A 23483-nucleotide genomic window follows, 5' to 3' on the forward strand; every position below is an offset into this window, starting at 1 on the left:
AACATCATGTTACAAACAAATTCTGTTTTCTTTGTGCTAAAACATTCCTATGTCATCTTTTAATAAACTTAACTGGATTTATAGGAAAGGAAAATTATTCCCTTTGTTTTATATTTCAGAAAATGATTAAAACACATTTCTGATTTGTATGAAAAGAGAAAGCCAGACAAAATTTTTAAAATTTATCAAATATAAAATTGAAAGAAAAAGAGGAAATCTTGGTACAGATTGTATCTGTAGCAAATTAGAGAAATTTGGAAGGTTGCAAAATATTGTTTATGTATTGTACCAATTTCCTGGAACTTACTATCTATGCACATAATATGTTTTTTATTTGTATGTAAATGATGTAAAATGATTAAGATGGTAGAGCTAATACGGTTTCTTGAAGAAGGAGGACATTAGAGTTAGAGCTTATATTAATTGAATCACTGGTCTTTTTTTGGCTCCTTATATCAGTGGATATAGATGGCATTAACTTAATTTAGGCATTTGATTTAGATTACAGTGCAGGAGTAAGAAGCATATTTAGGGGAATAGCTCTGTTTTTACCACTTAGCAGCCATATAACCAAGGTTAAACCTTGCTTCTCTAATTATGTAATGATAGTAATTTAACCTATAAAGGGACTGCAAGAATTAAATAGAACTGTCTTGGTAAATGTTTTTAAAATCAGCTCTATTTTCATGTTTATGCATAATAAAAATACTCAAATTTTAAGTGTACAGTTTGCGTCCTTGGCAAATACATATAGTCATGTAGCCAACATCATAATCATGATGGAAAACATTTCCATCGCCTCGGAAAATTCCCTTGAGTCCCTTTGTGGTCAATCGGCTCCACCTACCCTCAGCTTCTGCAACTACTGATTTGCATTCTGTCATTACAATTTTGCATTTTCTGGAATTTCATGTAAATGGAATAACGCAGTATACAGACTTTTGTGTCTAGCTTTTTCTACTTAGCATAATGCTTTTGAAATTTATTCAGATCCTTGAGGGTATCAGTAGCTCATCTGATTTATTGCTGAGCAGTCTCCCGTATTAACTGCATATATGGCAAGTGGATGGACACTGAGATTGTTTCCAGTTAGGGACTGTTATGAATAACGTTCTGTGAACATTAAAGTATAAGGCTTTTGTGAATAAAGCTTGATTTATCATAGCTAATTGTGTAGAAATGGGATTGCTGGGTTGCGTGTTAAGTTCATGCTTAACTTTTTAAGTAACTTACAAGGTTTTTTTTTTTTTTTAATTGGCTATACCATTTGCAATTCCCTCAACCACATACCACTTGCTCCACAACCTCACCAACCATTGGTATTGGTCATTAAAAAAAATTATCCCTTCTAAAATGTGTATGTAATGGTATCTCATTGTAGCTTTAACTTGAATTTGTTTGGTTTTCAAATCAGGTAATTTGGACTGATAAAGTAAGTTGAGAAGTATTTTATTTTCTATTTTTTGGAAGCATGTGTGCAAAATTGATATTATTTTTCCTTAAATGTTTAGTAGAATTCACCAGTGTCATCTAGGATAATACTTTCTAGACTAATACTTTCAGCACGTTTCCTTGTGCTTATTGTCCATTCGAGTATCTTCTTCAGGATGCTCATTTTTACTGCATTTTTTTTCTTTCTGTTGGGTTTTAAGAATTCTTTAAATATATATGATGTAAATTCTTTGTCATATATATGTCTGCAGATGTTGTTCCTAGTCTGTGGCATGACTTTTTATTACCTTAACAGTGTTTTTTGAAAAATGAAAACCTTTAATATTAATGATGTCCAATTTAACAATAGATATTTCATAATTTGCACTTTTTGTGTCCTGGCCAAAGATGGTTTGCCTAAGCCAACATCACCAAGACCTTCTCTTATATTTCCTTCTACATGTTGTATAATCTATTATGTTTAGTTCTATGAACCATTTCAGGTTCACTCTGTCACCCAGGCTGGAGTGTGGTGGCGTGATCTCGGCTCACTGCAACCTCCACCTCCTCGGTTCAAGTGATTCTCGTGCCTCAGCCTCCCAAGTAGCTGGGTCTGCAGGCAGGTGCCACCATGCCTGGCTAATTTTTGTAATTTTTAGTAGAGACAGGGTTTCACTATGTTGGCCAGGCTGGTCTCAAACTCCTGGCCACAAGTGATCTGCCCACCTTGGCCTCCCACAGTGCTGAGATTATGGGCATGAGTCACCGCACCAGGCCTACATATCTTTAAATAATGTATATGTGACTGCATGACTGCAGCATTGGTGTCTAGATAGATAATCAATTCATCTATAAACCAGCTATCAAGTAACTGTCTAAATATTTAAAATACAGTTCTTGTTTAGCTCATTCTTAGTTTTGATCACCTTTTTTTGTTAGGTGGTGGGGAGCCCTGCTGGTCACTTTCAAAATATACTAAGGTCAAATCTTCTGATATCCTGAAGGTTTCTTTCAGCTGGATTAAGCTCCCAACTCCAGGCAAGCCCAAGTTTGTGGACTCCCGCATTAATGCTCTTCCTATCTACCAGAGTTGACAGTATTTGTTCAGCTCAGTGTCTGAGTGTAGCTCACTCCAATTAACTACAGTTGTTGACTTTTGCAGAAATGGAAGCAGTGGGATCCAACCGATTTAGCTGCAATGCGAAAATGAGTGCAGTTGATACCTGATGTCCAAGTACAATGCACTGAATTGTCAAGATTTTCACATACTTTCTGATAAATTGATTCTCCATATTCTGTCCCATCATTGACATTAGTGTGTAGTTGAAAGTCTCCAGTCCTATATAGCCCAGAGAGAAGTTATTCCTTGTCAGCTTTGATTTGACACTGTCAAAGGTCATCTGGTACCCAGCAAGCCAGCCTCATCACCAAAGACAGCCAAACCATGGATTTTAAGTCCTGAAAAATGGAAGTCAACATCACAACCAAAGTGTATACATTCTCCTTGTAACAGGACTTGATCTTATCACTTTCCTGTCCTGGGTTTGGTGAGAAGGTAGTATCTAATGTCAGTCTCAAATCTTGAAAAACCTGGTCTTTAACTGTGATTTCTGTTCCCAGAGCGTTCTACTTTTCTGTGAAAGTCAGATCATAATCACACCATTTATGTCTGGTCTCCAACATCCCAGTAATTTTACCAGTGTCTGTATGAGATGAACCAGATGTTGAGAATTCCATGCCACTGCATGACTTTTTTTTTTCACATCCAGTTTCACCAACCCTGAACCAAATCCTTTGTGGAAAGTATCTCTGACAGCTATGCCAAGGTCAGCATACGATGGAGGAATACATTGGCCACACTCAGGTCTGTCTGTAGGTCACCATGGTGAAGACTTGGGAAGAGATAATCTGGTGGTCTCCAGATGGGGAGTGCTCCCACTGCTGTGCTCACAGCTGAGGCCACTGGGTTTGCCTGCCATTGGGTCACAGCTGCCTCGGCTGGAGGACAAAGTTGAGGGACCATTCCACTTGCAGCCTGAATGTTTTTGAAATGTAAAAATATTTTTGAGCCGTATTAGTTAGTGTTCTCCTTAGAAACAGAATCAATAAGATAGATAGCAGTAAGATAGACAGGTAGGTAGGCAGGTAGATAGATAGGTAGATAGATAGAGAGAGAGAGAGATAGATAGATAGATAGATAGACAGACAGATAGATAGAAGACAAAATGAGCCAGCTGTGGTGGCTCACACCTGTAATCCCAGCACTTTGGGAGGCCGAGGTGGAAGGGTCATGAGGTCAGGAGTTAGAGACCAGCCTGACCAACATGGTGAAACTTCATCTCTAGTAAAAATACAAAAATTAGGCGAGTGTGGTGGCATGCGCCTGTAATCCCAGCTACTCAGGAGGCTGAGGTAGGAGAATTGCTTGAACCTGGGAGGCGGAGGTTGCAGTGAGCCGAGATCATGCCATTGCATTCCAGTCTGGGTGACAGAGTGAGACTCTGTCTCAAAAAAAAAGAAAAGAAATGTATTATGGAAATTGACTCACACGGTTATGGAGGTCAAGTAGTCCCACGATCTTTCATCTGCAACCCGGACAACTAGGAAAGTCATTGTTGTAATTCAGCTTGAGTTGGAGGGACTGATTATGTAAATCTTAGTCCAAGGCCAAATGGCTGAGAACCAGGGGCCTCCTTGTTATAAGTTCCATGCCCAAAGGCCTGAGAATCAGAAGCTCCGATGCCCAAGGGCAGCATAACCTGGATGTTCCAGTTTAAGGAAAGAGAGCTAAATTCTCCCTTTCCTCTGCTTATTTTGTTCTATCTGGGCCCACAAAGTATTGGATGGTGCACATCTATATTGATCAGTCTACTGATTCAAATGAGAAGCTCTTCAAGAAACACCCTCACAGACACACCAGAAATAATATTTTACCAGCTATCTGGGTATCCCTTAACCCAGTCAAGTTGACTTATAAAATTAACCATCACATTAGCCTTATTTCTAGTAGTAAATTCTTGGTAAATATTTGTTGCATGAACAAATGTCATATTCTTTTCCAACAATAATAGCTATGTTTCTACTAATAATTGTTACCGAGTGTTTAGTAAGTACCAAACTCTAGACTACATTTTTATGATTGAACCTCATTTAGTTCTCACAACTAATTGTGATGGAAAAAATAATAAGGAAACTGAGGCTTAGAAACATGAAGTAACTTGCCTGAAGTTAAACAACTGATCAGAAGATTGACCCAGAGAGCTTGTCTCCAGAATCCAGTCTGAATCACAATCTACTGTGCCTTTATTTTAGCCACTCATGAACAAATAAATTTAGTAACCCTCTTGGCTAAAATATCTGGCATACATAGTTTGGTTGTATAGGATTGAAAATTTTTTTTGCACGTATATCACTTTTCATGAGAATTGTTATAGTGATTAGCATGCTTATATTTTCCCAAATGTGCCATCTCTCATCTCAAATTCTAAAGTCAATGAGTTGTCTCTAAGAGAAAGAACTGGTTTGTATCTTTTAGGCTCAATTCTTGGAGTGACCAATCCTGCTAATGCTCATCTTCTTTCCAGTTAGTAAGGTCTGGGTCCTTGCACTTTTCTGGATTCTCTCTTTTTTTTTTTTTAAATTTTATTATTATTATACTTTAAGTTTTAGGGTACATGTGCACAACGTGCAGGTTTGTTACATATGTGTACATGTGCCATGCTGGTGTGCTGCACCCATTAACTCGTCATTTAGCATTAGGTATATCTCCTAATGCTATCCCTCCCTCCCTTCCCCCACCTCACAACAGGCCCTGGTGTGTGATGTTCCCCTTCCTGTGTCCATGTGTTCTCATTGTTCAATTCCCACCTATGAGTGAGAACATGCGGTGTTTGGTTTTTTGTCCTTGCGATAGTTTGCTGAGAATGATGTTTTCCAGTTTCATCTACGTCCCTACAAAGGACATGAACTCATCATTTTTTATGGCTGCATAGTATTCCATGGTGTATATGTGCCACATTTTCTTAATCCAGTCTATCATTGTTGGACATTTAGGTTAGTTCCAAGTCTTTGCTATTGTGAATAGTGCCACTATAAACATACATGTGCATGTGTCTTTATAGCAGCATGATTTATAATCCTTTGGGTATATACCCAGTAATTGGATGGCTGGGTCAAATGGTATTTCTAGTTCTAGATCCTTGAGGAATCGCCACACTGACTTCCACAATGGTTGAACTTGTTTACAGTCCCACCAACAGTGTAAAAGTGTTCCTATTTCTCCACATCCTCTCCAGCACCTGTTGTTTCCTGACTTTTTAATGATGGATTCTCTTTTTAAATGTAATAGAAAAGAAGTAGCTTTGGGCTTCGTCCAGTATGTTCCTGAATTGTGATGCAGTTGTCTGTAGTAAGGATATCAATAACTGTGGAAGTAGCGTTTCCCTCTAACCTCCTGGGAACAACATTTTTCACTGTGTGGGTTTGTCTGTGATGGAGAGAAGTGCAACAAAAACTGTGGTTGCTACCATTTTTACATAGGATGGAGGGATAGATACTTTTCATTGTGATTCAAAATAAGTAATTTCTGGCAGAAATAAAAAGGATTCTCTTGCTGTACTTATTCCATAGCTAGTGATTAGTATTAATATTACACCTCCATAACCAGAGGCCTTTACTGTGCATGACATTGGCAATGGTACATCCTAAAAAAATTTGGGAAGTATGATGATGCTTGAGATATGCCATGTTTTCCTTTTTTACTTTCTAAGTTTCTGCTTTCCTCTCTCCTTTTCTTTCTGGACTGTGTGTGCGTGTGTGTTTCTGTGTGTGTGTGTGTACACTTTGGTGTGTCTCTTAACAAAGTCTTTTCATCTCAAGCTCCCTGATATATCTGGAATTTGTCCACCCCTCTCTGCCTCTGTTTTCTCTCCTAGCTTCTATCATTCCCAGCGTGAACTATAACCTCCTAATTGGTGTCTTCACTTGTGTTCTGTTTCCCTATTGTTGATTCACTGCATATCATTTAAAAGATGTTTTACAAATGAAAATCTGAGCATTCCTGTTGCTTAAAAATATTTGGTGGCCACCTCAAATCCTTAATATTTCTAATCTTCATGATTACGTTCCTGAAAATATTCTCTAGCCACATTCATTTACTAGATCATTAGATTTTGTGTATTTTTGGCTGTCATCACAGTAAGATATTTGTGTCATCAGTATATATACACACACGTACACACACGTGCCTAAAACAAAATTTCACAAAATACCTACCTTTTCTACACACACATATGCATGTACCTATGTGACATAGATATATAATATATGTGTGAATATTTAGTATATATTACTCCCTATTACATGGGACCAGGAAATATGTTTGTCCTATTTGGGTACTTATGGCCAACATTCAGAATTTTGCCCAGTACAGAATAGGTACTCAGGATATATTTGTTTTTAAGAACCCATAAGCTAAAATAATCTTTATAAAAGAATGCTATGTTAAGAAGCCATAAGCTAAAATAATCTTTATAAAAGAATGCTATATCAGTGTTTCACCCTCAGAAGTTTCCAATAAAATAGTTTTTTGTAGGAAGAGCAAAGCTAAGAAAATATTTTCTATTTCTATTTATTGATGTGATTTTATGTGTTAACTAAAAGTCACACTTATAATAATTTTCCTTTGGAATCAATAATAGTTATTTCAGTGACAGAGTTTCACATATTGCACATTTTAATATATACTATACAATGTAGGAAAACAAACCACATTAAAAAATATATGTGTTGCTTTGTTTAAGGTAGAACATTACGTTCATTTTGTTCTGTTACATTTGGCTTTAGGCAGAGATATATTTTCATTTACTAGACAAGATTCATCATTGTAGAATCCATTAACTAGGCACTGAGTACTTAAAAGCTTTAGGTGTTTAGAGGACGTTTGGAAAACTGATGAAATGGGAATGTGAGCTGCACAGGTAGGATCCATTTAATTTGGGGACATGCAGGAGTCAGCCTTAAGGGAGATTCATTATGATGGTTAATAAAACCATCTAGCATATGTAATTGGTGTGGGATTGCATTGATAAACTTCCTTTCTAGAGGATTTGAGCTGCCTATTGAGCCTTTCAGCTTTCAATGTTGGATAAAATTTATATTAGCCTCAAGCATTAAAACCAAATAGTTTCATGTGTTGACTATTTGTTGGTCTTTATACAGTCCAACTTTATACCAGGATTTGAATGAGGCAAAAGTGCATTATTTAATCTTCAGAGATATCAACATGTTTCAGGTATGGTGATTGATAGATTTCCTAAAGTCATCTATTATTTGCTTTTCTTAATATCAACTGTGGTTATTGTCTCTTCTAAAGTTATTTAAAAAGAAGAATAGGGTAATTTCTTAGTGCTTTTTTTATAATTAAAAGAACAAAAGGAAAATAGACTCAAAAATTGATAGTAGTTGGGCTCCAGTCTTTGCATTTTTCTATTAAACTCTTGAACTCATATGTGATATGGATGACATGTTCTTCTTGCAATTACTTACTAGTTAGGAATTGACTAAGCTGCAATGAAGAGATTTTTAAATTATGGAAATTTGAAAGAATTATTGAAAACAGTTATTTTAAAAATTATCCTAGTAAATTGAAATAATTTATAGCATGCTTTTCTATTTCCTGCCCAGCCTTTAAACTTTTATTTTGCAGTAGTGGTATTATTTTTCTTTCTCAGCAAGATATGTAGATGATAATTGTTTATTCCAGCCATGATCTTTATATTTGTGATCCTTCCCTGACCAGCTGTGCTAGAATATGTTGTTAGTGTTATCCTGGGAATCACATAAAAGACTTGGTCACTTAATGTAAGGAGGTGATCGTGGATGAAGTCACTTAGAAAAAGGACAAGGCAACTCCTTAAGAAAAAACAGATGAATAAGAGTATAATATATACTCAGTATATAAGAGCTGCCTTTTCTCTAAATCTTGCCAGCATTTGTTATTTTTTTTTTTGTCTTTTTGGTAGCCATTCTATTTGTAGTTCTCTGATGATTAGAAACATTGAGCATTTTTTCATATACCTGTTGGCCATCTTTATGTCCTCTTTTGAGAAATGTGCACTCAGATCCTTTGCCCACTTTGTAGTAGGATTATTTGTTTATTTTTTGCTGTTGAATTATTTGAGTTCCTTGCATATTCTTGATATTAGTCCCTTGATGGACACATAGTTTGCAAATATTTTCTCTCATCCTACAGATAGTGTAATGCCTCCAGCTATGTTCTTCTTGCTTAGGATTGCTTTGGCTATTCAGGGTATTTTGTAGTTACGTACACATTTTAGGATTGTTTTTTCCATTTCTGTGAAGAGCATTATTGGTATTTTAATACGAATTGAATTGAACCTGCAGATTGCTTTGAGTAGTATTGTCATTTTCATGATATTAATTATTGTGGTCCATAATCATGGGCTATCTTTCCATTTGTTTGTGTCCTCTTCAATCACTTTCATCAGTGTTTTCTACTTTTTTTGATAGAGATCTCTCACCTCCTTGGATAAATGTATTCCTAGGTATTTTTTTCGTAGCTATTATAAATGAGATTGCTTTCCAGATTCTTTTTCAGCTAGTTTATTATTGGTTTTAAGGAATCCTATTGATTTTTATATTTTGATTTTGTATCCTACAATTGTACCAATTTTGTTATCAGTTTTAAGGTGTTTTGGTGCAGTCTTCAGGTTTTTCTAGATATAAGATCATGTTGCCTGCAAAGAGGGACACTTTGACTTCCTCTTTTCCAATTTGGATTCTTTTTATTTTTCTCTTGCTTCATTGCTCTGTCTAGGACTTTCAGTATTATGCTAAATAGGAGTGGTTAAAGTGTGCATTCTTATCTTGTTTCCAGTTCTTGAGGAAAGGCTTTCAGCTTTTTCCTATTCAGTGTAATGTTAGCTATGGGTTTTGTCATATATGGACTTTATTGTATTGAGATATTTTCCTTCTATGCTTAATTTGTTGAAGGTTTTTATCAGGAAGGTATGCTTAATTTTATCAAATGCTTTTTCCTGCATCTATTGAGATGATCAGATAGTTCTTGTCCTTTATTCTATTGATTTGATATATCAGATTTATCAATGTGCCTATGTTGAACCATCCTTGCATCTGTGGGATAAATTCCATTAGATTTTGGCACATTATCTTTTTAACATGTTGTAAGATTTAGTTTGCTAGTATTTTGTTGAGGATTTTTGCATCAATATTCATCAGGGATATTGGCCTGTGATTTTCTTTTGTTGTTGTTGTTGTTGTGTCTTTGTCTGGTTTTGTTATCGGGCTAGTACTGGCCTTATAGAGTGAGTTAGAAAGAATTCCCTCTTTTTAATTTTTTGGAATAGTTTTAGAAGAATTGGAGTTAGTTTTTCTTCAAATGTTTGGAAGAATTCAGCAATAAAGCCATCATTCGTGGGCTTTTCTTTGTTGGGAGACTCTTTATTACTCGTTCAATCTTGTTACTAATTAATGGTTTGTTCGGGTTTTCTGTTTCTTCCTGGTTCAGTATTGGTAGGTTGTATGTGTTCAGGAACATATCCATTTCCTCTAGGTTTTCCAATCTGTTGCCATAGAGTTGTTCAAAATAATCTCTAATAATCTTTCTTATTGCTGTGGTATCAGTTGTAATGTATTTTTTGTTTCGATCTTACTTTAATATTCTTTCTCTTAGTCTAGCTAGCAGTTTATCAATTTTATCTTTTTTAAAAAAACAACTTTTCACTTTGTTTACTTTGTTTTTTTAGTCTATACTTTGTTTAGTTTTACTCTGATCTTTATTATTTATTTTCTTCTAATTTTGAGATTAGTTTTTTCTTGCTTTTCTAGCTTCTTGAGGTGCATACTTAGGTTGTTTATTTGAAATCTGTCTACTTTATTGATGTAGGTGTTTCTTGCTACAAGCTTCCCTCTTAGCATTGCTTTTGTTGCATCTCATAGGTTTTGGTATGTTGTGTTTCCATTTTCATATGTTTTAAGAAATTTTAAAATTCCTTCTTAATTTCTTCATGGATCAATGGTTGTTCAGGATTATGTTGCTTAATTTACACACATTTGTAAATTTCAAATGTGTTTCAAATTTCCTCTTGTTATTAATTTCTATTTTTGTTCCATTGTCATTTGATAAGATATTTGATATGATTTAGATTTGTAAAATCTTTTTGAGACTTTGTCTTGTCACTTAATATGTGATCTATCCTGGGCAAAAGCTCTAGTTTCTTACAGGTGGACTGGAGACAGAAAAATCAGTCTTTGGCAAAGACAAACAGAGCAGATAAGTAGAAAGAAGTGAGCAATATTACAAATTCAGAAAGACAGAATGAGTTGCTGGTTTCATTGTTCCCCATGACTATGTTAATTCCTCTTGAAAGGTATGTGTATAATCTAGAAAACATGAGACATTTCTGAATCCAGAAATAGTAGGAGTAGCTTCGTGTTGCTAATGGCGCTGTGCTGTCAGCTTACTAATCTTGGTTGCCAACAAATTATGTCAGTGATGTTGTGATCCTGGAGCAAGCTGTGATACTGAAACTTTCCAATTTTCCAGACAGCTTTCGATCGTAGAAGAGGCTGTAGTTTCCTCCATGGTGCACTTCTGAACTGTGACGTTAGGAGTTCTTCCTGAAGGTTCTGCCTAGAATATTTTTGTTCATCTCTCCCAGTGATTCTGTAAGTCATTTAACACCCTGTGATACATAAGTTGGGGCTGAAAATGCCAAGTGTGGATTCTTTTCTCTGAAACTGAACTTTAACAAATACAATAGTTATAGCATTTAGAAAACTATAAGGTGATACTATACCTTTATTCATTCATATGTGCTTGAGAGTCATTGGTAAACAGATAATACCCTCATGGAATTTACATGCTAGTGGAATAAGACAGACAATAAGCAATAAACAGAAAAGAAGAAGTACATAATATATCATGTGAAAAGGTAGTATGAGCTAAGAAAGAAGAAGTGGAAAGTGTATCTGTAGTTTTAAATAAGGTGGTCAGGGTAGGTGACATCTGAGCAAAGACTCAATTGAAGGAGATTTTGTATTGTTATTTCAATATTGTTTCATTATACAAGCTTGAAGATGAAACTTTAGTTTCTCTTTAATATTTTATCTATAATAACCCTATATAACATTTTAAAAATTTCATATTGGTCTCATATTTGTCAAGTGTCATCATTCATCTTCTTCAGATAACTGATATGTAGGCTTTAATACAAGTCTTCTCCTAAAATTCGTTTGTACAGATTATCAGGTGGTTAGATTTTCCTTTCTTATATCTCACTCAGAGCCAGAGCAATTTAAGAGTACGTTGAAACTGATAAGGAATTAAGTAAAGACCATTAGGTTACAGTTATAGAAGTAATACTTTAAATTTTGATGATCATAACAATAACAAAAGAGAATTTTGCATAGGGTGAAAGTTTCAAACGATTATGAGTAGCAAGAAAGCTCAGAAATCATAAATGTTGACAATTCTTAGAATGTATGAATCTCTTACATAACAGCAAAGATCATTCCAATTTGTCAAAATCTCTCCAAATGGAACAGATATTTGATTTGTGACTTACTAAGGCCTATGAACATGAAGTTTTTACTTTCTTTGTTGTGGCCACTCCACCTTTATTTGCATGGCTTGATGTTTTCACTAGATATTTTCGCCCTTTTATCACACGTCACATTATTGACCAAGAATGAACTTGCAATTTACTAAAAACCCTGCCATTGGTACTTACTCAACTGTGTCTTTCTACATATTTGAAATTTTAATTTTGCAAATTCTAATAGCTGAATTTTACTTTTTTCATTAATTTTTATCTCGTTAGATTGGAGTCATTTTTATGACTATTGAATCTAAGTAATCCCTGACTCTTTTGTCAGATAAGCAATTTTTGGTTTCCCTTGTTGTCTTCTTTACACTCTTCTCTACTCTAATTCATGAGACTAATGAGTCTTCTTCAATGTATCAAAATGGAAGACTAAATCTGGCAGCAGACACCGGAAATGTTTCACTGACTGCCCATCAAAATCCCACAGTCATAGGAATGATCCTCTAGACATTTATACATCGCCCAGCCGTTTGTACGTAAGAATGGCCATTCTGCCATTTATACATTTACTGATGTAAAGTAGTGTTCCCATTGAGTGAATGAACTTCTGTGTGATTCACTTGTGTATATTTGCTACAGCATTTTTTCTCTCTTTTTAAAGTGGAGTCATACCATAAGCTTGAAGTGCTATTAGGATTAAATAAAATAAGTTAGTAAAATAATCCCTAATATATATTAAATGTCTTATGAATTTAAGTTCTCATTTCTCACTTTCCCTCCTTTTTTATTATATATTTAAAGTTTATAACATGATGTTTTGAGATATATATGCACATATATGTACATATGTATATATGTATATATGTATACATGTTCTCATTTCTCACTTTCCCTTCTTTTTATTATATATTTAAAGTTTATAACATGATGTTTGGGGATATATATGCACATATATGTACATATGTATATATGTACACATGCACATATATGTGTATGTACATATGCACACACGTATACATGCATGCACATATATACACACACATATGTGTACATATACACATATGTGTACATATATGCACATGCATGTATATGCACATATGTATGCATATATGCACATATACGTACATATACATATATGTATACATTTGTGCACATACATATATATATCTCAACATCACAGATGATATATATATGTATACATATACACATGTACATATATGTATGTACATATGTACATATGTGTATATATGTATATAATATCAAATATATGTAATGAAAGCATTACTGTGTCAAACAAATAACATTCATTATCTCACATAATTACCATGTGTATTGGGGGGATGTGTACAAAGACCATCTAAAATCTCTTTCAGCCGATTTCCTAAATATGATACTGTTAACTATAATTCTCATTCTTTATACTACATCTCTATCTTTACTCATCCTACATAATTGTTAATTTTGTACCCTTTGATCTACATCTCCCTATTCCTCCCTAACCTCCTCCCCTGATAACTACCATTCTACTCTGTTTTTATGTCATTGACTTAAGAAAGACTCCGCATATAAGTGACACCATGCAATATGTTTCTTTCTGTGTCTGGCTTGTTTCATGTAGCACAGTATCCTTCATGTTTGTCCATGTTGTCACAAACCTGGCAAGATACCCTTATTTAAGACAAATAATATTCCATTGTGTGTGTGTGTGTGTGTGTGTGTGTGTGCATCACAATTTTTTAGTACATTCATCTGTCCATGGATGCTTAGGTTATTTCTGTATTTTGGCTATTGTGACTAGTGCTGTGATAAACATGGAAGTGCAGATGTCTCTACGAGATACTGAGTATTCATTTATTTGAGTATATTCCCAGCAGAGGGATTACTGGATCATATGGTAGTTCTCTTTCTGACTTTTTGAGAAATCTTCATACTGTTTTCCAAAATGGCTGCACCAATTTATATTTTCTCCAACAGTGACAGGTGTAAGGTGACATCTCATTGTGATTTTGATTTGCATTGGTTAGTGATGTTGAGCACCTTTTCATATATTTGTTGATCATTTAAATGTCCTCTTTGAAGAAATGTTTATTCAGGTCATTTGCCCATTTTTTTATTGAGTTGTTTGAGTTTTTTGGATATTAACCCCTTAACAGATATTTTCTCCCAATCTGTAGGCTACCTTTTCATTTTGTTGATTATTTACTTTGCTGTGCAGAAGAGCTTTTCAGTTTGATGCCATCCTACCTGTTTTGTCTTGTTTTTTTTTTTTTGAGGCGGAGTCTCGCTCTGTCACCCAGGCTGGAGTGCAGTGGCGCGATCTCGGCTCACTGCAAGCTCCGCCTCCCGGGTTCACGCCATTCTCCTGCCTCAGCCTCCCGAGTAGCTGGGACTACAGGTGCCCGCCACCACGCCCGGCTAATTTTTTTTGTATTTTTAGTAGAGACGGGGTTTCACCGTGTTAGCCAGGATGGTCTCAAACTCCTGACCTCATGATCCACCCGCCTCGGCCTCCCAAAGTGCTGGGATTACAGGCGTGAGCCACTGCGCCCAGCTGTTTTGTTTGCTTTTGTTGCCTAAGCTTTTGTTATAATATCCAAAAAGTCATTGCCAAGGCCAACCCCAAAGAGCTTTTTCCTAATTTTCTTCTTGTAGTTTTATAATTTCAGGTTTTACATTTAGGTCTGTTATTTATTTTGATTTGATTTCTTGTATATGGTATAATATAAGGGTCCAATGTTAGTGTTTTGCATGTGGGTATCCAGTTTTTTCATCACTATTTATTGAAGAAACTATCCTTTTCCTATCGTGTCTTCTTGGTGACCTGTCGAAAATTAGTTAATCATATATGCTTGGGTTTATTTTTGCACTCTTTATGCTGTTCCATTGATCTGTGTGCCTGCTTTTATGCCAGCACCATACTGGCTTTTTTTTTTTTTTTTTTTTTTTTTTTGATGGAGGCTTGCTCTGTCACCCAGGCTGGAGTGCAGTGGTGTGATCTTGGCTCACTGCAACCTCTGCCTCCCGGGTTCGAGAGATTCTCCTGCCTCAGCCTCCTGAGTAGCTGGGACTACAGGCGTATGCCACCACGGCCAGCTAATTTTTGTATTTTTAGTAGAGACAGGGTTTCACCATGTTGGCCAGACTTGTCTTGAACTCCTGACCTCAGGCAATCCGCCCACCTTGGCCTCCCAGAGTGTTGGGATTACTGGCATGAGCCACTGTGCCCAACCCATACTGTTTTACATACTATAGCTTTGTAATATAATTTAAAATTAGGCAGTTTAATGCCTCCAACTTTGTTTTTATTTCTCAAGTTTGCTTTGGCTATTCAATGTCTTTTGCAGTTCTATACAATATTAGCATTTTTTCCATTTCTGTGAGAAATATTATGGAAATTTTGATAGAGATTGTATTAAACCTGTAGATAGCTTTAGGTAGTACAAATAGTTTAGCAATACAATTTTTCCAATCTTGTCCAAAGTGAAAAGGAAGAAGCAAAATTATCCCTTTTAGCAGATGACATAGCCCTGTATGTAGAAATCTTTGATGAATCCACAAAAAACTGTTAGAACTAATAAATGAATTCAGTAAATTTTCAGAATAGAAAATCAACATAGAAAAATCAGTTGCATTTCTTTACACCAATATGAACAAAAATATTGAAAATGTATTTTTTTCTTTCAAAATTTTTACTCACTTTCTCATCATACAGCAATTGATTGTTAACTAAAAATCCCAAGGCACCTAACCTCATAGCCTTATTTATTTTCTAATTATTTTATTATTGAAAAATTAATACATGAACAATCAGACATACAATGAAAATAAATCTCACTCTTTGCTATAGAACCTCCATCCCTCTCCTCCTAGCAAAATAAAATAAAATTTTATTATGCTAGACCAGAAATATCTAGTGGTCTTGGAAGTCACTAAACTGTAAAAGGAGGGGAAAACAACAAAGATAAAGAAGATAATCTGCTAACTTTGTTGCTTTCCTAAACTGAGACTTTAAGACAATTAGACCTTGGGAATTTAGCCTATCAGTCTCTTATATATTGACCAAACAATGTCAGATATAGACATTGGTTTGCAGATTAATTCCTACAAACATATGATTAAGAACCCCTTTAAATATGCTCTTTTGCATGAAGCACTTTTCAGCATAGTTACTCTATTTTTTGTTTTAAATTTATAAAATAGAACCTCATTTTGTCTGTTTTCAAATAGAGCTTAAGCAAAGAGATTGCCATGATTCTTACAGGATCAGAAATAGAGAAAGCAGAATCAGATTGAAGAGAGTGGTTGGCTGAGATATATTTATCAATTTGATTGAAGAGACACTACAGTTGTATTTTTTAACATGATGGTTTTTGGAAGTACATTATCAGGATAAACCATAATAGGTATCTCATTCTAGAAACCATCTTTGCAAAATATTTTTTACCAAAGTCTAAGGAATTAATTCATTATGGATTTGTGTTTTGATTAGTTAAAAATAGTATTGTATTTATCAGTTATAGCTACAAACTGGGAGATTCTTTGTTTGATTTACTGGTTTTAAAACAAAGATCTTTGGAAGGTGTTATCTTTCTAAAACAACAGAAAAGAAAGGGAAGATGGGGGAATACATGGTGTCTTAGCCTGTTTTGTGTTGCTATAACAGAATATCAAAGATTGGGTAACATATAAAGTAAAGATATTTATTTTTTACATTCTGGAGGGTGGGAGTCCAATAGCTATGTGCTGGCATTGGAGAGGGCCTTCTTGCTGTGTCATCTCATGGCGAAGGCAGAAGAGCAAAAGAGAACACAAGTGCTCATGAGAGAGAGGAAGGAGGCCAAACTCATCCTTTTATCAGGAACTCACTCCTGTGATAACTGACCCAATCCCATGATAAGGGCATTAATCTATTCATGAGGGCAGAGCGCTCATGACCTAATTACCATCCCTCTCCTCCTAGCAAAATAAAATAAAATTTTGTTATGCTAGACCAGAAATATCTAGTGGTCTTAGAAATCACTAAACTGTAAAAGGAGGGGAAAACAACATAAAAATAAAGAAGATAATCTGTAACTTTGTTGCTTTCCTAAACTGAGACTTTAATTAAAACAATTGGACTTTGGGAATTTAGTCTATCAGTCGCTTATATATTGACCAAACAATATCAGATATAGACATTGGTTTTCAGATTAAGTTCCTACAAACGTCTTACCCCCCAACACTGTTGCATTGGGGATTAAGTTTACAACACATGAACTTTGGGGGATACATTCAACCCATAGCATATAGTATTCAAGTAAAATCTGAATTCATTCTTATTCAGTTAGAAAGTCAAACCAAAACATTTCCACCAATTCACTAAACATTTTTCTGGCCATTTTCTCTGACTTCAGTTTTATATCTTAACCAGAAAGGGATGGATCTAAACAAACCTTAAAACACAAGGTGAATGTGGACAAAATTTATGAGTGTTTGCATATTTTCTACAAGGTTGTATTTCTTCTTCCATCCACTTTTAAATTAATTAAGTACATCTCTTTCAATAATTTGTTCAACAAATATTTACTGAGATTTCACAATATTCTAGGCACTGTGAACACAAATAAGAAAAAGCTCTTTGCCCTCATGAAGCAAACAGGAGGAAGAATGATGATCACCATACGTCCCAGTAAAACATATAAGGAGACAGATGCTGATAAGTACAATGGAGAAAAATGGAGCAAGAAAGAGAGAAAAGGGATTGGAATGAGGGGCTATTTCAAACAGGTTGGTTTGGAAAGACTTCAGTAGAGAGTTAACAGAGGTGAGAGAGTGATGCAGTGCTGAGGAGGAAGGCTTTGCATGAAAGGGAATAGCAAGGGCAGGCCCTGACACCAAAGGGGGCTTGGCAGGTTTAAGTAACAGCAAGATGGCCAACATGGTTGTAAGGAAGAGCTGCCGAGGTGGACTCAAAGAAATAGCCAGGGTCAAACTGCGGAGGGTCCTGTAGGCCACTGTCAGCACATTGACTTTTATTCTGAGGATCTGAAGAAGTGACATTATCTCACATATTTTAGGAGAGTCATCCTGGCTGTTGCATTGAGTGTAGACCATAGAAGCAGACGTGAGGGTGAAACTAGGGAGACACACACACAATTGATCGTCAATATTTGCAGGTTTCATATTTGTGAATTTCCCTACTTGGTAATAACCACCAAATCTATACTTCATACATGCATTACAACACATGCATGTAGAAAGTGTTGACACATTTGAGATGCACAATGCACATGTTCAAACAAGGTGATTCTCTGCCCTGCTTTCTGGTTTTAGCTCTCATGCAGTAAACAAGTGTCCTTATTGCAGTCTATCTGGTGCCACATTTATTTTTGCATTTTCATGGGATTTTGTTATTTAAAATTGCCCTGATGCAAAGTGCTGAAGTGCTGTCTAGTGTTGCTAAGTGCAAGAAGCTGTGATGTGCCTTACAGAGAAAGTATGTGAGTTAGGTCAATTTTATTCAGACGTAAGTGATAGAACTGTTGATTATGAATTTAGTGTTAATGAATCAACAATGCAGTATGTCCAAAAAATAGAGGAAATTCACTAATATGCACATCAGGCCACAAAAGTGATAAATTAACACTTATGTATTGAAGCTATGGAAAAAAACTAAATTTGTGCATTCATAAGATGATGACCAATAGAAAAAGCATACGGAACAACATTGTTGTGAGGCTAAATAAAGGCTATAGAAATTTATCATCGCATTACCCAGGGTCAGGAGAATGTTAAATTCTTCTGGGCTAGTGCTGGCTGACTCACAGATTTCAGAAAATGTTAAACTTGCTTGAGATTCAGGTTCTGCAGATAAGGAGGCTCAAGAATTTAAAAATACCTGCTGTGTGTTATGCAGTAAAAGGGTCACGTGAAAGAATAGGTTCACAATGCTGATGAGACTGCTTGTTTTATGATGACATCAGCAAACAAACCTATATAATGCAAATGGCCTCTAAAGCCCAGGCTTTAAATCATTCAAAGGCCATGCAATGAATTATTTGTGAGAAATATGTATTAAATAAGGTGTCTTTAAACAGAAGCACACATAAAACAAGGTTATGAATTGATTGTTTGACAAAAACATGACCAGCTACTGAAACCTAATCCTGTATTTTCCACAGAAGCAATGGCTCTGTATTTGTTCATTCAGCATTTGCAATAACTTTTTAGTACATGACTACTGCAACTAATGAGAATCAACTGTATATAAACATATATATTTTTGTATATGTGTGTTTTGGACTCAATTATTTCGCCAGCCCCCAACCAAATTCCTGTGTTGAAACCCGAATCCCCAGTAGGTCAGAATGAGACTATATTTAGAGATATGAATTTAAAGACACGATTAAGTTAAAATGAGGCCCTTAGGATTGGCCCTAATCCAATCTGACTGGTGTCCTTGAAGAAGAGATTCTGACACACAAAAGAGACATCAGAGGGGCACAGACATACAGAAATGACCACGTGAGGGTTGATCATCTGCAAGCCAGAGAGAGAGGCCTGAGAAGAACCCAACTCTGCCAGCACTTTGATCTTGAACTTCCAGCTTCAATGACTGTGAGAAAATAGATTGATTTTATTCGCTTCATCTGTGGTATTTTATTATGGCAGCCCTAGAAAACTAAGGCAACATCAGGCACATCATGTTGGTGTCATGGAACAGCCATATGTTTTATGGTAGTGGTGTGAAATTTATGAGACACGATTAAATTCGTGTATATCTTGAAAGAGGAGCTAAGGGGATTTTCTGAAGAATTGGCTATAGCGTATTAGATAAAAATGAAAGTTTGCATTCAGGAGAAAATATATTCCTATTTTGTTCTTTCTTACTATTCATATGTTGCACCATTTTTTTCCACAGAAAAACAACTAAGAGAGGAAAAAATCTTATGATGTGAGGATAAAAAGACTGACCACCCTAGTCATATCACTGAAACATTTCCAGTGGAATCAGTAAAGGCATGATGTGTTTTAGGAAACAAGATAGGGTTGTTTGTGACAATGTAAATGTAGTCGTTCGGGGTTCAATTTTAAAAATTTTAATTTTAAAACACTTAGTTTTGAAGAGTTAGAAACATTTGCAAGGAAAAATTATTTCTTATTTTTTATTAATATTATTTTCCATGGTTCTCTAATAAGAAGAAATCAAACTTAACTGCATAAACTATAATTAAATTCAAGAGTAAATGAGTAATGAATAAGTTTTAAGATCTAATGATATATTTACTCTGCCCATGACACAATTATCTGAAAGCAAATCGATTTTTGGATATAAAGACTGTTTTAGGGAACAAAAGCATTGAAAATAAATATGCAAACACTTTCTTTGTGTTGTGGATTAAACCTTACTGTTTTTAAAGTATTATAAAAGATCAATAATAGTTATGTACTTAGAAAAATGTACTTTGAAAAGTAATTTCTGTGCATTTTATTTCTGCCATTACTGTTCAATTTCATTATTTGAATTAACATTTTAATGTAATAAAGATATATTTTTGTGAGATAGTATCTTGGGACAACTTTTAAGAGAAAGACATTTTCATACATTCAGTTTATACTTTTTTGTATTGAAATGCAATCTACATGTTTCACTTTAATAAGGAACCAAATAGAGTCTTAACTTTGCTTTTGTTTCCTTATCTCCAATTTTCATTGTGGTTCTTATTTATATTAAGGGGATTATGTGGCTACTGTAAAATATTCTTTTCATAATAATTCCCCGCATCCTAAGGCTGTATTCTTCTCTTCGTGTTCATATATTTTGTATTTGTTTCATAGTATTCTATTTCTTTTATAGTGAGGAAAAAAATCTGTTTGAAGTATCTAAGTCTCTAACCCTATGATTACCTTGGCTAATTAACATTTTTAGCTGCAGAATAGTTGTTTTCTAACAAGTTCTTCCTTAATTCTTTTCATAAGTTACCAAGTATCTCTTAACAGCTCCCAACAAGCCCTACATCTTGAAAATATTTAAATATTTTCAAGATCTTAAAATATTTAATTGATATTCAATGATATCAGTTAGAATTTCTGATCAATGTTATTTTGAGAAATAAGAGCTGCTTGATTTCATGTAGCTAAATGTTACTTTTAGAATTTTTATTTTTTGTTTTTAATCTTTTATCTGAATTCAGACATCTACTTTTCACTCTTACAGCTAGCTTTATTTACTCCTTGTTTTTGCTCTTTTACTGCCACAGATTAAGTTTTGTTTCTGTTCTAGAAGTAGCTTGTTCTTGAAAGGCTTAATGTCTATTGAGTTATTATTCATTTCTTTTCTGATATTTACATGTTTAATTAGCAACACTTTATAAATTACCTTCATAAATATTATTTCATTTGAACCTGATTGATTTCATCCTGTGAAATAAATGGGAGATTATTATCTTCAATATGTAGATAAGGTGACTGAGGTTCAAAAAGGTTCTATGACTTACTTTGGGCACACAGCTGATGGAGGTGGCATGGGTGGACTTAGGAATCACCCAGTGCTTCTCCCTTACAAGTCTTGGGCTCTTTCCACTACCATCCTATTACCTTTGCAGGCAATTGAAGCTTAGGTATTCTGCAATAAGCAATACTTGCAAGATTATCAGTCTTTAGTATAACCATGAATATAATTCTTAATAAATAATACTATGTACATTAATGTAGGCATATGTGAAAGTGTTTTGTGAATTATGTCTATGCATACACAGCATATTAATATTTAGTCTGGCAAAATAGCACTAATGTAATTAGATATAATTAAGAAATACTTGATGCCTTCAAAATTATTTCTGGCCAGCATTTCTTTATTTTCTTATAAAATATAATTTTGGTTTATATCAAAATAAATCACATATACCTTAAAAAGACGTATTTCTACAAAGCTTATATATTAAGTAGAATATAGGCTTACATTATTTTAACAAAGAATAAAGGGATGATGGATTAAACAAATCTCATGTCTCTCTCATGTGAAAGTGCAAGATGAGAACCTGTTGTGGTTGCATGGGAGGTGGGAGGGAAGGGATAGATAGGGAAGCTCTGCCCCTTGAGGTCATCCAAGATCCCAAATTTCTTCTACATTGTTGCTTCACCAAGCGTTTCCCTTGTCTGCGTAGTCAAAACTCATCACTACAACGACAGTCCAACACAAGGGAAGGGAGGAAGAAGTCAAAGTTACCTGCAGTGACACAAACCTCTTCTGCTCCACATCCAGGAGGCTGTTTCTTATTTGCATAGCTTTTCTTAGCTGCCATGCATTCAATTAAATATTTAGGGATCCTGTTACTAAAAGAGTAGAATGAGAGAATGGGTATTGGTTGATGAATACCGTTATCTCCTAGCCTGATCACTCATATACAAATGAGTCATTTGTTTATTTTTTGATACATTTAAAACATACTTTTGGACACACAGTAATCCAAAGTATTTTTATATTACTTGATATAGCTCAAGGAATGTATAATTCTCTCTTTTGGACCAGTTAAATCTAATTGTTATTCGGCAACGTATACACTAAAAAGTGAGTTATTAATCACTCCTCCCCTGACTTACACATAATCACTTGTATAGTGGGACAGGATACCACGAAGATACCTCTTTTCAGAAAAGCCAAGAATATTATACAAACTAAAGTCGTTGGTTCATTAGAGTTATCAAATCCTCCTGAGCAGTCAGTGCTAGCTCTTCCTAAACTGATCATCATTATTCTGCCTTTGGGGGTTAACTATTTTTGGGGGGGGGTTCTAGTTTTTTGGGGGGTTCTAGTTTTCTCCATGGCTCCTGGGTTTTCCATTTGGGAAGTTTTTGTTTGTTTGTTTGTTTCTATTATTCTCTATGGATTCCTGTTAGGTGAGTGTTAGAATATATCCCCTTCTTCAGAAAAGACAAATTTCACAGTCCATTTCCTGCTAGTACATATTTGGAGACCTAGAGATTGCTTTGAAAGTTTAAAAGACACAGGCTTTTTGAAAATTTCCCTGTGGTTTCTTTGAAAAGACAATTTCCATCAAAATGTAATCGTTTCAGTCAGTTCCATGTGCAGGTAAGCAGAAGCAAAGATTTTATTTAACCATAGATATTAATTCTGAAATCTCATGTTTATTTACTAGTCCTGTCCAGCTACCAACCCACAGCTGACATTACAGCTACCAGGAAAAGAATGACAAATTACAAAAATAACATTTGTAAAGGTATAATACAACAGTAAGGACTCAATATCAGAGAGGGCAGAACCATTCTGAAGTGATCTGAAGATCACCAGCTGCTTAAAACTTCCTAGAGGTGTTGGCCAATTCTGAATCAGGGCAGAGAACAAGCTCAATGCAAGCCAAGGCTACAATTAAGGAAAAAAAAAAAAAAAATCAACAAAGCTGTTAGTTGTCATGGAAAGCTTACTGACAAGTTATAAACTTGAGAGGATTCTAACACATGGCTGAG

The 23483-nt window shown here is 35.0% G+C and overlaps 1 protein-coding gene and 1 pseudogene across 2 annotated transcripts in view; one reads left to right on the forward strand and one right to left on the reverse strand.

The window, feature by feature from the left end:
* LOC100936428 (uncharacterized) overlaps positions 1 to 23483 on the forward strand; it is a 600254-nt gene that overhangs the window by 45710 nt on the left and 531061 nt on the right. The gene's annotated exons all lie outside the window — the stretch shown is intronic.
* The window catches only part of LOC112130532 (voltage-dependent anion-selective channel protein 2-like), a 29969-nt pseudogene continuing 8839 nt past the window's right edge, over positions 2354 to 23483 (reverse strand).

Source organism: Pongo abelii, chromosome 22, assembly GCF_028885655.2.
Source record: "Pongo abelii isolate AG06213 chromosome 22, NHGRI_mPonAbe1-v2.0_pri, whole genome shotgun sequence".
Lineage (NCBI taxonomy): Eukaryota > Metazoa > Chordata > Mammalia > Primates > Hominidae > Pongo > Pongo abelii.